This window comes from Trichosurus vulpecula, chromosome 4, assembly GCF_011100635.1.
Source record: "Trichosurus vulpecula isolate mTriVul1 chromosome 4, mTriVul1.pri, whole genome shotgun sequence".
Lineage (NCBI taxonomy): Eukaryota > Metazoa > Chordata > Mammalia > Diprotodontia > Phalangeridae > Trichosurus > Trichosurus vulpecula.
Genome location: NC_050576.1, coordinates 431,181,784 through 431,194,034, shown reverse-complemented (window position 1 = coordinate 431,194,034; position 12,251 = coordinate 431,181,784). Strand labels below are relative to the sequence as shown.

The 12,251-nt window shown below is 52.1% G+C and overlaps 1 protein-coding gene across 4 annotated transcripts in view; it reads left to right on the top strand.

Moving 5' to 3' along the window:
* LOC118845748 (high density lipoprotein binding protein) overlaps nucleotides 1–12,251 on the top strand; it is a 90,437-nt gene that overhangs the window by 40,402 nt on the left and 37,784 nt on the right. For 2 of the 4 annotated variants that reach the window (XM_036753768.1, XM_036753769.1), the window contains exon 2: nucleotides 8,089–8,149. The gene's annotated coding sequence lies outside the window, so the exon portion shown is untranslated. Of the gene's footprint in view, nucleotides 1–3,443; nucleotides 3,625–4,491; nucleotides 4,837–8,088; nucleotides 8,150–12,251 lie in introns of those variants that run through there. The other 2 variants (XM_036753767.1, XM_036753770.1) reach the window with 2 other exon arrangements.

Here is a 12,251-nt window from a genome sequence, read left to right as displayed (position 1 = left end):
GATAGACTTGTTCAGCCATTCCCCAGTTGATGGGAAGCCCACATTGTTCCCCGTTCTTTGCTTCCACTAAAGGTGGTGCTATAAATGCTTTTAGACATGAGTCCCTTCCCTTCTGTCTTTGACTTCATTAGGGTATAGGCCTAATAATACTATTGCTGGGTCAAAGGGTATGCAGTCTAATGAGTTTTGAAGTATGGATATAGTTTCATGTTGCTTTCAAGAATGTTTGGATTAATTAATAGGAGGCAGCTGGTAGAGTTCTGAAGCTGGAATCAGGAAGAGAAGACCTGAAATCATACTCTGCCTCAGGTATATTTCTGTTTGTCTTGGTAAGGGGACTCTCAAGGTATTTATCATCTGTGTGACCCTTGGCCAGGTTACCAAATCTGCCTGCCTTGTTTCTTCATCTGCAAAATGGGTGATAACAGCACCTCCTTCCTAAGGTTGTTCTGAAGGTAAAATGAGCTGTTAGTAAAGCATTTTGGAAACCTTAAAGTGCTACATAGATGCAAGTTATTATTAATTCCCAGTTCTTTTTGCCATCCATTAATGTTCTTCTCCCACAGTCCTGCTGACCATTTTTATTGTCCTTTTTGGTTATCTCTGTCCCTCCAAGTGTGAGGCAAAACCTGGAGAGGAGTTTTATTTAATTGGCATATGTTTTAATATTGGGAACATTTTTTCATATGTCTGTTTATAGGCTTGGATTTCTCCCTTTGAGAACCACCTCCTCCTGTGACCATTTACATTTGGGGGAATGGCTTTGGTTCGTTGTTTTTGGACCTTTATCAGAAATTTGCTGCAATGCCTTTTTCCACAGCTATTTTTCTTCAATTTTATATAACCCAAATGATCCCCTTTTATCCTATCCCATCTCTCTCCCTTGTTTTGTTAATAACTGCTCCCCTGACCCATAGTTGTGAAAAGTTATCTCCTTCCCCTCTTTACTTATGGTCTGATATCTTCTATCTGCCTCTATCCATTTGATGCTTATTGTGGTATCGAGTGTGGGGTGTGATTCTAAACCTGATTTTGTTCATCCTGCCTTCCAGCTTTCCCAGCAGACTTTGTCCAAGAGTGGAGGCCTTGGGGTGGTTGGAACACCGTGCACCTACATCTTCTGCACCTAATCTGGGCCTTTGATCACACTGTCTGGTTTACCCTGGTTATTTCTGCTTTGTGGCACAGGGCGTCTCTAGAGCTGTCATCCATTTTTAGATACTGCGCTAAGACTCTGGGGACCCCTGTGTTGTTTGAGATCTGGTACTTCTAGGGGCCCGCTTCAGTTGCCCTCTTCATTAGTTCTCTTGACCAGACTTTGTTCTGTCATTCCTTGTATAGTTTAGTACGCCACTGAATCTTCAGATCAAGTATATGATATTGTCACTGTTATTCTTGTAGTGTGCCTCAACTGTGGGAAATTATCTCTACTGTCATTTATTCTTCTAGTGTCTTGTAGTTGTATTCATGTCATCTCTGTTTGTCTTGGTAAGGGGACTCTCAGATATTTTGTACATGTTGGAGTTATTTTGAATTGAATTTTTTTCTGTCTTTTGCTTTTGGATTTTGTTGGGAACATTCTAAAAGATACTTCTTTGGATTTATTTTATAATGTTATTTTATTGAGGTTATTAAGTATTTGTTAATTTTAATTGTATAGCTGGGGTTCCTTAGGTAAAACATCGTATCATCTGCAAGAAGGAATAATTTTGTTACTTCTTCACTCATGTTTATTCCCTCAATGTTTTTTTCTTATCTTATTGCTTTATCTAACATTTCTGGGACAATACTGTATCAGACAGCAGTGGTGATGGTTGATCTTTCCTACCTCGCGATTTTATTGGAAAGGCCTTTGGTTTTTTTTTAAAGATAATGTTAGATATTGGTTTTAGAAACTGCTTACCATATTAAGAAAAGGTTCTGGGAGGAACTCACCAGTGGGAGGAGGGGGTTGAAGGTCCAGGAGCTTCCAGGGGAGGAGGTGGCCGTGGTGCAAGTCCAGGTGAGAGGTGCGAAGGGCCTTGGAGCGCCTGTCAGCTGGGTGTGTGCTGGGGGCGGGGCTGGGGTGGTGGTGGACAGCTGGTGCTGGGAGAACCGAGGGAGGAAACCACCTGATGCCAGATACTGTCTGGCACTTCTCTTGAAAACAATGTATCCCCCAGGGACTGGGGAGGTGTCTTGCCCGCTGCTGCTGTTGCTGCCTTTCAGTTGGCCTGGCATTAGTTGATAGAACGCAGCAATCTGCATGTTCTCTCCGGAGACGCAGGTTGCAGCCCCATCCTCGACATGCCTTAATTCTCCTCTCCCCGGGGGTGGGGGGGGGGGCTTCCTCCCAGCATGGCGGCTGCCCCCCACAGCCCGTCCTTTCCCTTGGTCATCCCTCGAGGCCTGTTGGGTATTGTGGGGCGGGGGGAGGAAGGCTCAAGTGGGGAAGCGCTGTGCCCGGCCCTGTAGACGCTTTTACATCACCGGACTCGAACCTTGGCCCCACGCACCCTGTGAAGGGAACGTGTTTGGGCTCCTCGCGGGGCTGATCTGGTGCACCTGGTGCCTGGTGGTTTGGGGATGGGGCAGGTGTTCAGCATCCTGGGAGGGCGGGGAGGGAGCCCTCGCACTACCGTGCACAACTGCCACGGCCTTGCTGCCTGGTTTAGGTCACGCCCTCCTTGGGCCTCGGTCTCTCCATCTGTAAAACGAGACCATCCAGCGGGGCTCTTAAAGCCCCTTTGGGCCGCCCCTGCCCCGCCCCAGCGGGGCTCTTTGGCAGCCCAGTTTTGGGCGTCTGGCTGGAATGTGAAGCCCGTGCGTTTCCATGAGCCGGTGTAGCCCCTTTGACCCCCGCGGGGCTCGGGGAGGGGGGCGCTTAATTAAAATGGAATTTCTTGTGAAGCCGCTAGATTAATTTATGTTACTAAGAACCAAGTGGGAAAGGGCCTGAGGACTAGAAAGGGAGAGGAGGAGCATGTATTAAGTACATGCTGTATGCACCGTGCTCTTCCCCACCACCCTGCGAGGTAGGTGCTTCATGTCACAGATAAGGAAACTGAGGCGTATTCGGGGTGCCCATTGGGGGGCGCTGTGGGGGCTCGCTCCGGGCTCGGAGCGCGCCTGCGCCTGCCCCTACGCCCTCAGCATGGGCTGGGCCTAGCTTCGGGGTTGGTACCGGTCTCCTTGAGATCGGACGCTGCCTCCGTCTGGCCGCCCGGCCGCCAGGGGGCGCGCGGTGCTTCTGGGGTCGCCGCCACGTGGCCGGTCACCGGGCCGCCTACTTAGGCGAAGTTGCCGGGCGGCGGAGACTGTCGGAAGGAGGCTCCGGGGCGGCCGGTGATTGGTTGGTGGGCCGAGCCGGGGGCGCGCGCAGTGCGGGGAGCGCGTCTCCGGGGGGCGCTGTGGGACGGCGCGCGCGCGGCCGCGGGAGGCCGGGCCGGGCTGGGCTGGGCCGCGGAGGCCGCGGGAGGCCGGGGCCGGGGCCGGGGCCGGGAGGCCGGGCCTCTGACGTGTCCGCCCGCCATTGGCGCCGCCGCCCGTATATACCGATGAGGAAGCGGAGCCGCCGCTTTCCCGAGCGCGTCCAGGCTCTTTCCCGGAGGCGGCGGCGGCAGAGCGCGCGGAGCTGCGGCCAAAGTAAGTACGGGCCTCGGCGCGGCGGGCGCTGCAGGCCCACGGCTCCCCGCGGGCCTCGGGCCTCGGCGGCCGCACAAAGTTTGGGGCTCGTCCCCCCGCCCTCTGGGCCGCGCTGCGCTGCCGACGTGGAGGCGGGGGGGAGGGGGGAGGGGGGGGGCACTACGTGTCACCAGTGCGCATGAGCGGGGCTGGGGCCGGGGGCTGGCTTGGGGGGGGCGCCGCGCTGCTGCCGCGTCATCGCTTCGCCCCCCCCCCCCCCGCCCGGACTGACCCAGTCGGGGGGAGGGGGACGGGGGGGTCCAGGGGCTGTGACCCAGAGGGTGGGGAAGGGGAGGGGGCGGGGGCCGCGGACGGCCCCTTCGGGGGCCTCCCGCAGAAAAGTTCCGGCGGGGCCCGCCCCTGCGGAGTGGCCCGGAGCTGGGGCCCCACGGGGGGCGTCCCCCCCCGGGGGGTCAGGGCAGGGCCCCCAAGGCCCGTGGGGCTCCCGTGGGCAGCGCGGGGTCACTGGCCCTTTAAGGACTCTCCCCGCCCCCAGCGCGGGGACGGCCGCTGGTGGAGCCAGTGCTGAGGTGGCATCTCGGAGAGGCCCCGTGGGCACGCGTGGGAGCGAGCACGGCGGGGGGGATGGGGTGGGGGCACCTGCCGGGGGAGAGGCGCGAGGTGGGGGGTGCCGGGAGCCCCCCGGGCCGGGTGACGGACTGCCGGGCCTGAGTCTCCGCTCCAGATCGGAGCCGCATCTGGCCTGAGCTGGCGGCCGGGCCCTGAGGGGAGGGGGGTGTCGGAGCCTGCCCCACCCCCCATCCCAGGGTCTCAGCTGAGCGGGCGCCGGCGGGCCTGAGGAGGCGCGTGGGTCCGGAGCCGGCCGGAAGAGCCCCCAGCTGGGACACCCAAAGAGAGCGAGCTGGCCACGGAGGAGAAAGTGAGGCCCGAGGGGCCCCGAGCCGCGTTCCGATGTGCCGAAATAACGCCCGAGAAAACCTGGGGAGAATCTGACGTGCTGCGGTTCAGTGCTCCGTGCCATCGAGGTGGCTCTGTGCTCCAAGCACGTTCCTCGGCACATAGCCCGCGTTTAATAAATGTTCATGACCTACCAGGGACCTGGCCCCGTAGCAACGCCCCTCTGCCATGTGGCACCAGGATGGGATCTTTGAAGATCTTACTCATTTTAATATTCTCTCCTTCCTCCCATCCTCGCTAGCACTGTGGGATCAGGTTTGTGTAGTGTTCATGTGTCTGTGTCTCACAGGAGAAACCGTGCTTAGGTGACCTGCATGTTTTGTTTGCTTTCTCCCCCCCCCCATCCAAGATTTATTTTCTGTGTGACCTTGGGGGGGTGCTCACCTTGATAGACCAGCTGCATACATCTTGGGGGTGGGCATGAGAATGGGCACTTTCAGTGCTATTGGAATGTTGTGCTGAGATTGCAGATTTTGGGGCTGCAGGTACCTTAAACATGCAGTCAGTTAAGGACTCGGCCATCAGAGTTTGCTTCCTTAGGGTTCCTACCCCACCCTTTAAAGATAAACCAGCAAGTCTTCAAATGCCCCAGGGACAGGGGAGCCCAGCTGTCCCTCACACTGTTGGGCCACATTCTGACCTGGTCCTGGTCTTGTGGGCAGGTTTTCTAGATGGCTGAGATGGCTTCTAGGATCCTGAAACTCCCAATTCACATTTGACATCTATGATAATAGATAAACCAAAGTCAGGTCTGCAGTCTTTTCTCGGGGAGAGCTTTTGCAGTTCCCAGAACAGCAGCCTTAGCCAGCTGGCCAGAACCAGGGAATAAAGGCCTCTGAGTGGCTGAAGTAAGTGCCCCTCTATTTTTGTCATCAGAAAGTTCCTTATGCCCTAATTCAGGACCTATTTATTCTTACTTTACAGATAGTTTGAACACACAGCGTGGTATAATGGAAAGAATTCTGGTTGTGAGTCAGGAGAGACCTGGGTTCAAATGTCATCTCTGAAATCTGATGTCTTTTCCAAGACTTAGTTGTTTGATTTGGGGGTTAGTACCTCATAGCCAAGTCAGCAAGCATTTGTTAATTGCCTGCTGTGTGCTTGACACTATGCATTATCACTAGAGATACAAAGAAAGGCAGAGAACGTTGTCTGCTCTGAACACGCAAACAGCCATGTATATACTCTTCAGCGAGAAGGTGCTAGTTTCAGGAAGGATCAAGGAAGGCTTCCTGTGGAAGCTGGGTTTGCATCAGAGACTAGAGGGAAACCTGAAAGTGGAGATGAGTTTTCAGGCATGGGGAGCAGCCAGTACAAATGGCCAGAAGCAGCACTTGATGTGGAGGGGCGAGGAGGCCAGTGCCACAGGATCACATCGTGTAGGGGAAAGGGGAAGGAGACCAGAAGAATGAAGTGGGGAAGCTTATGGAGGGCTGTAGATTTGGGATTCGATTTTGGAGGTAATGGGGAGCCATTGGGGTGTATTGAGTAGGGGAGCGTCCTGGTCAGATTTTGAGGGTATATGTAGAGCAGAGCTAGGACCATAACGGGCGATGCTCTTGATTGGGGTGGAAGGGCTCAGAAAACATGGTCACAGCACCTAGCGTTCATACAGTTTTTGCAGTTTGCGCTGCATTTGCTTTTTTATGCAGGTGTCTTTATCACCATTCACAGAGGGAAACCAAGGCTGAGAGGTTGTGCCTGCCCAGGGTCTGAAAGCTACTGTGCCTCCTGCTCGAGTCATTAAAACTCATTGAAGTAGTTGTTATTTAATATATAACATTAGCCATTGTGTTGCTATTTAATTTGAAACGTCTACTAAAATGTGATTTTAAGTTTGGAAAGGCCTTTGCCGACCTTAAACTGCTGTAGAATGTCAGTTACTTTGTTACACGTAGAGTATGGTCTAATACTAGGAATCAAAGCCAAGTTCTGAAACTGTTGGTGTGACCCTGGGCAAAAGCGACTCAGTTCAGCCAACAGTGAGCATCTAGTCTGTTACCGGGATACTAAGACAAAAAGCAGTCTCCACCCTCCAGGAGCTTACATTTTCCTGCAGAGAATGTGTTTGAAGTGTATTTGAGAAACCAATGCATGCCCTGCTTGGGGCCCAGCCTAGGCAAAGGTGTGGAGCAGGGAGATGGAATGTGCTGTCTGGGGACTAGCAGTCAGGCCAGTTGGGGTAGAATGTAGAATTCTTAGCAGTGTTCAATAGGCAGATTGTGAAGGGCTTTAGAAGCTAAACAGGAGTTTATTTGTACATGGTGTTCCAAAGTCTTAATGCAGTTTTAATCCATTAAAGCTATTTAAACTGCACAAAGACTTTTGGGACACTTTTATTCTAGGGCCAAGAGGAACCCACTGGAATGTATTGAGCAGGGCAGTGACAATGTCAGCCCTGTACTTTAGACAAGTAACTCGGAAGGGAGAGCCAGCATGCAGAGGGACCAGTTAAGAGGCAGAAGAGGAGGACTCTGACACTGTGGGCTGGAGTGGCATTCGAGGGCCAGGCGGTGCCCTCAGCTGCAATGAGGTCGTGGAGGGGGAGTGGCTCCAGGCTGTGGAGGGCTGGTGCTCTGCATTGGTGGGATGCTTGTACTCTTGTGGGTTGTTGTGAGGATGACACTTTGTTAACCCGGGGAGCTCGCTGTGTCCTTGGGAGACAGTAATCCTGTCAGCTGTCTTACTAAACTTTGGGGTCTCCAGGAGGCCATGTGGAAGGGGCAGAGCCGGACTGCTTCACACCCTCTCCCTGCTGTTAGCAAAGAGGGTTGTGTTTGCCCAAAGCAGGGTAGGTGGAGGTCATTTCATGCCAGGGCAGCCCCAGGAGAGCTGGGCCAGTCCTGAGGGCTCAGTGCAGCTGCTTCTTGGGCTCTCCCCGGGCACTGTTGGGAAAGAGTTTGAGGTCTTGTGTCACTCCTGAGGACAAGCTGGCCGAGGTCACAGAATCAGTGGGTTGGCAGTGTGTACTTAGGTGACAGCAGCTCCTGAAATGAAGTGGTCCATTAGGTTTGGGGTTGGTTGCCCCCAGTGTTGGCTCCCTGCTGGACCCAGGACATCCTCAGCCTGTTGGAATTACTGAGGCCTCAGGCCTGGGCTTTTCTTCTCCTTCTGGTCTCCCTTGGGTGGACTTTCTCAGGTGCCATAGCTATGTTTACATGGAGGGCTGCTGTGCTCTTGGAATGTGCCTTCTTGGACTCCTTGAGTGGCCTCTTCGTGGGGGAGATGTGAGGTGGGGAGGCATGTTCCACTTGAGATTTCCCTTGTGATGGACCATAGGATGCTTTGGGGTAGCTGAGGTTGGCCCTCCCTTGTGCCTTGGTTTGGCCTTGGTCAGGGAATAGGAAGATGTTCTGGAAAGTGGGTGTCTGAAGTTGCGCTGACAGTTCTGTGCACTGGCACGTGCGCCGCTGCCCCGCCCCTTCCCAAATGCTTCTTAGGAGGTCATGGGCCTTGTGGGTTTTAATCTTGCTGGTAACTTTTCTTCTTTTCCTCCTTTCCTCCAAGCTGGCAGGCTGACGGACAGGCAGCAACAGGACGGACTTTCTGGCTACTGACCATTTAGCTGGTGAGTGGATATGTCTTCTTGAAAGACCCTTTACTTAGTCTTGTCCTTCCTCTATAACATTGTTCCCGAAAACTTCGTGATGTCAGTTGGAGACATTTTTGGGAAACTCCATTCCTATCAAAACTCCAGCTGTTTGTCGTCATCTTCTGTGTTCATTTGCCATTGAAGTTGGTGTTAATTCTCAGTACTGCTTTTTTGGTGGGGGAGTTTGGATCAATTTTTATTTTCCTTCTTAGGTGTGGATTTAGTGTATTGTGGGCCTGCTGAGTTTGGAACTTAGCCATCTTGGGACTGTAGATTTTGTCCTTAGTAACTTGGAAAAACCTTTTAAAATGAGAGAATTGAATTTTCTTGGGTCCTCTTTCTGGCTCTTGCTGAGGGATGCAAGTATATAGCTATACTTGATTTCCTCTTTGGCCTTTGGAAGGGAAGGTTGGGCTGTCCAGGGGCTGGGGATTGGCTTCCTTGACTGGTTGGCTAACCTGTGCCCCTGTGGCATCCCAAGGATCTTTTCAGGCCATTTATTTTGAGGGGGTGCTGAGGAAGAGGGAGCTGTTTCTGCCTCTGTCTTCTTGTACAGACAGCTTGAGATCTACATGAACTAGAGGGAAAGGCCTCCAGGGCATTTCTTGGGGTGATTCTAAGGAGAAGGTGGAGCTGGGGATTCTTGGACATGATAGGGAAGGGAGTTTGGCAGCCTCTAGTCATACCTGACCCTCACCTCTCCCAAGTCAGTCCCTGCTTGGAATCTTTCAGGAAGGATCTGGAGAGGCCTTGGTGGCCATCCAGTCCAAGCTGTCCATGAGGAACTCCCTCTAGAACAAGGCCAACAAGCATTTATCAGCCCGTTCCTCATTGGGGCAGCTGTGGTTGTGACGAGTTTGTGCCTGGCTTCATTGGGCCTCTTTGTGATATCCAAGCCTTGCTCTCCTAGTTCTGCCCCCGGGGGCCTACCAGAACCAGACTCACCTTTCTTTCACTAATAGTGACACCACCCCATGCTCTTCTTCTCCCACCCTACTTCTTTTCTCCCAGTTCTTTCAGATGATCCTCATTTTCACATGGCCTCCAGGTCCTTCATTATCTGGCTTGTTCTTCTCTAAATGCTCTTAACCAATGCTCTTAAACTGTGAGGCACCCCCCCCCCCAAGCTAAACACTATCTCCGGATGAGGTCTGATTGGGAAAGAGCACAGCAGGACTGGCACCTCCTGTTCTTGGAAGCTGTGGAATTAGGGGCCAAGCAAGGGCAAAGTGGGCACTGAAGGCCATGCGCACCATTCTCCTCTGGACCACACTCAGTGTTAAGTGTTAAAAATATTGATAGACTAATGATGATCAGACAAATGTTTCAATATCTAAGGAACAAGGAAAGGACCATAGAAGAAACTTAACTTTGGTTATGTGTAGTTTTTTACAGTATATATTAAATTTAACAGGGTCCTAATAGGTATGATATTTTGTGTCCTTTTCTGTATTTTTTCCTATGAATTTAAGATGCTGTTGGATTATTTTTTTCTATCATAACAGTTAATTAATAAACATTTATTAAGCACTTACCATGTAAGCGCTAGGCATTAAGGTTACAAAGACAAAAGACAGTTCCTGTCCCCAGATCTCACAGTCTCTTGGGGGGGAGGGGGAACAACATACAAACAAATATAGACAAGATAAGGTATAGACAGGGTTAAGTAGGAAGTGATTAACAGAGGGAAGGCACTATATTTAAGAGGGATGGGGGAGACTTCTTGTAGAAGGTGGGATTTTAGTTGGCACTTAAAGGTTTAAGCTGGGGGGGTCAGTAGTGGGAGTGGAGCAGGGAGTGTTCTGGGCTTGGGGAACAGGCAGAGAAAATGCCTGGAGCTGAGAGATGGAGGCCAGTGACCCTGTGTGGTGGGGAGTAAGATGTGAGAAGACTGGAAAGGTAGGAGAGGGGCCAGGTTATGTATGCCAAACTGAGTGCTTTCCGTTTGTTCCTGGAGGTCATATGGAGCCACAGGAGTTTACTGAGTAGGTGGTGACTGCTGGACTGGAGTGGGAAGAGACTCTAGGCAGGCAGACCCCTCCCCCAGGTGGGAGGTGCTGAGGGTCTGCCCCGAGGGGGTGGCAGTGTGAGAGGAGAGAAGGGGGCGTGTTTGGGAGATGCTGCTGAGGTGAAGTCAGGCCTTGCAGCAACTGAGGTACAGGGGGAGGGGATGAGAGTGAGGAGTCCAGGATGCCCTCTATGGTCATAGGGAAGCGGGGGGGGGGGGGGGGGGGGGGGGGGGAGGCGAGTTGAGGGGGAAAGAGAATGAAGTCTGTTTTGGACATGTTGAGTTTAAGATGGCTACTGGACATCCAGTTTGAGATGTCTAAAAGGCAACTGGAGATGCAGGTTTGGAGGTCAGCAGAGAGGGTGGAGCAGGAGAGATAGGTTTGTGAATCATCATTAAATCCAGGGGAGCTGATGAAATCATCAAATGAAATAGTCTGGAGGTAGAAGAGAAGAGGCCCTAGAGTTAGCCAGAGTGAACTGGAAGAAGATCCAGTGGAGGAGGAGAGCCAGGAGAGAGCTTGAGGGGTGTCCTAAGCACCTCCAGGAGAGGAGAGGGCAAAGAGAAGGCATATGCAGGAAAGGCCAGCACATAATTTTACCCCCTTCCTGTCTTTATATTCTTAAGCAAAACTAATCAGACCAAACCATTGACTGTGTGTGACATTGCATTGTCCTTGGGCCCCTCCCTCCATTCTGTCACCTCTGCCACCTGGGGTGTCTCATTGGCTTCTTTGCTGCATTCTCCATCCCTCCTCATCCTGCCCCCTCTGGTGCCAAGCAGAGGACGAGATGCTCTCCTTTAGGTATTATTTCACATGCTCCTCCTTCCCCTAGGCTTTCTTTTCCAGAAGAAATGTGCCCAGTTCATATAGCTGATGCCATGAATGCAGGTTACTTCTCCCTCCTGGCTGCCCTTTTCTGGAGCTTCTCTCCAGCTTATCTTTGTCCCCCTTAAATGCTGGGGCCTGGAACTGAACACGGTCCTCTCCAGATGTGACCTGACTGCCACCTCCTTGTCCCTGGCAGCTGTGCCCCAGGCCACAGGATCGTGTGGCTGTCTCACTGTGCTTGGAGGCCCCTTGGATTCCTGGGTCCTTCTCTGGCCATGACTTCCACATTGTGGGCGTCTGACATCTCACATCCTTTGCCACCCCCATGCCCCTGATCATCAGAATCTCTTGGGATCTTGACTCTTCGATCCAGTGCTTTCATTATTCCGAATGCAAATTTGGTGAGGGGGCACCCATGCACTTACTCAGATCCTTGGGCAGCACATCTGAACAGCAGTGGAGTGCTGCCTTGCCTCCTGGGAGACCGCCTTCCACACTGACACGGAGCCATTAAGGACTGATGGCTACTCTGTGGGTCTGGCCTTTGAACCAGTTCCTAATGCCAGCTAATTGTGCTGGCACTTAGTGGGTTTTCTTCACAAGAGTAGATTGAAAGACTGTGAAAGGTTTTGTTAAATGGTTTTTTTTTTTTGGAGGGGAGAAGGGAAGGCAATTGGGGTTAAGTGACTTGCCCGAGGTCACGCAGCTAGTAAGCGTGTCAGGTGTCTGAGGTCGGATTTGAACTCAAGTCCTCCTGACTCCAGGGCCAGTGCTCTACTCACTGTGCCACCTAGCTGCCCCATGCTAAATGATTTTTAAAAAAAAAGTTTCCTAACTGAACAGCCGCCTTGTGGAGAATAGTAATTTCTTGCATTCCTAAAGCCCCTTAAAGTTTATTAGGCATTTTGCTCCTCTAGCTCCATTAAAGCTGTATTAATAATGAGCATGGTTAACATTGATCTTGTGCCTACCTGGGCACCGTGCTGAACTTTGCATTCATCTCGTTTGCTCCTCACAGCCTCCTCTGAGAGGTAGGTGTCATCATCATCATCTCCATTTTCTGGTTGAGAGACTTGCCCAGAGTCATGCAGCCTCTAAGGGTTTGAGGCTGGATTTGAATTCAGAAAGGTCCAGTGCCGGATGCACTGTTGATACTCATGAGTTGACAAGTATTACAAGTATAATCCACATTTTGCAGAGGGGAAAACGTATTCAGAAGTTGTGACCTGACTAGAGTT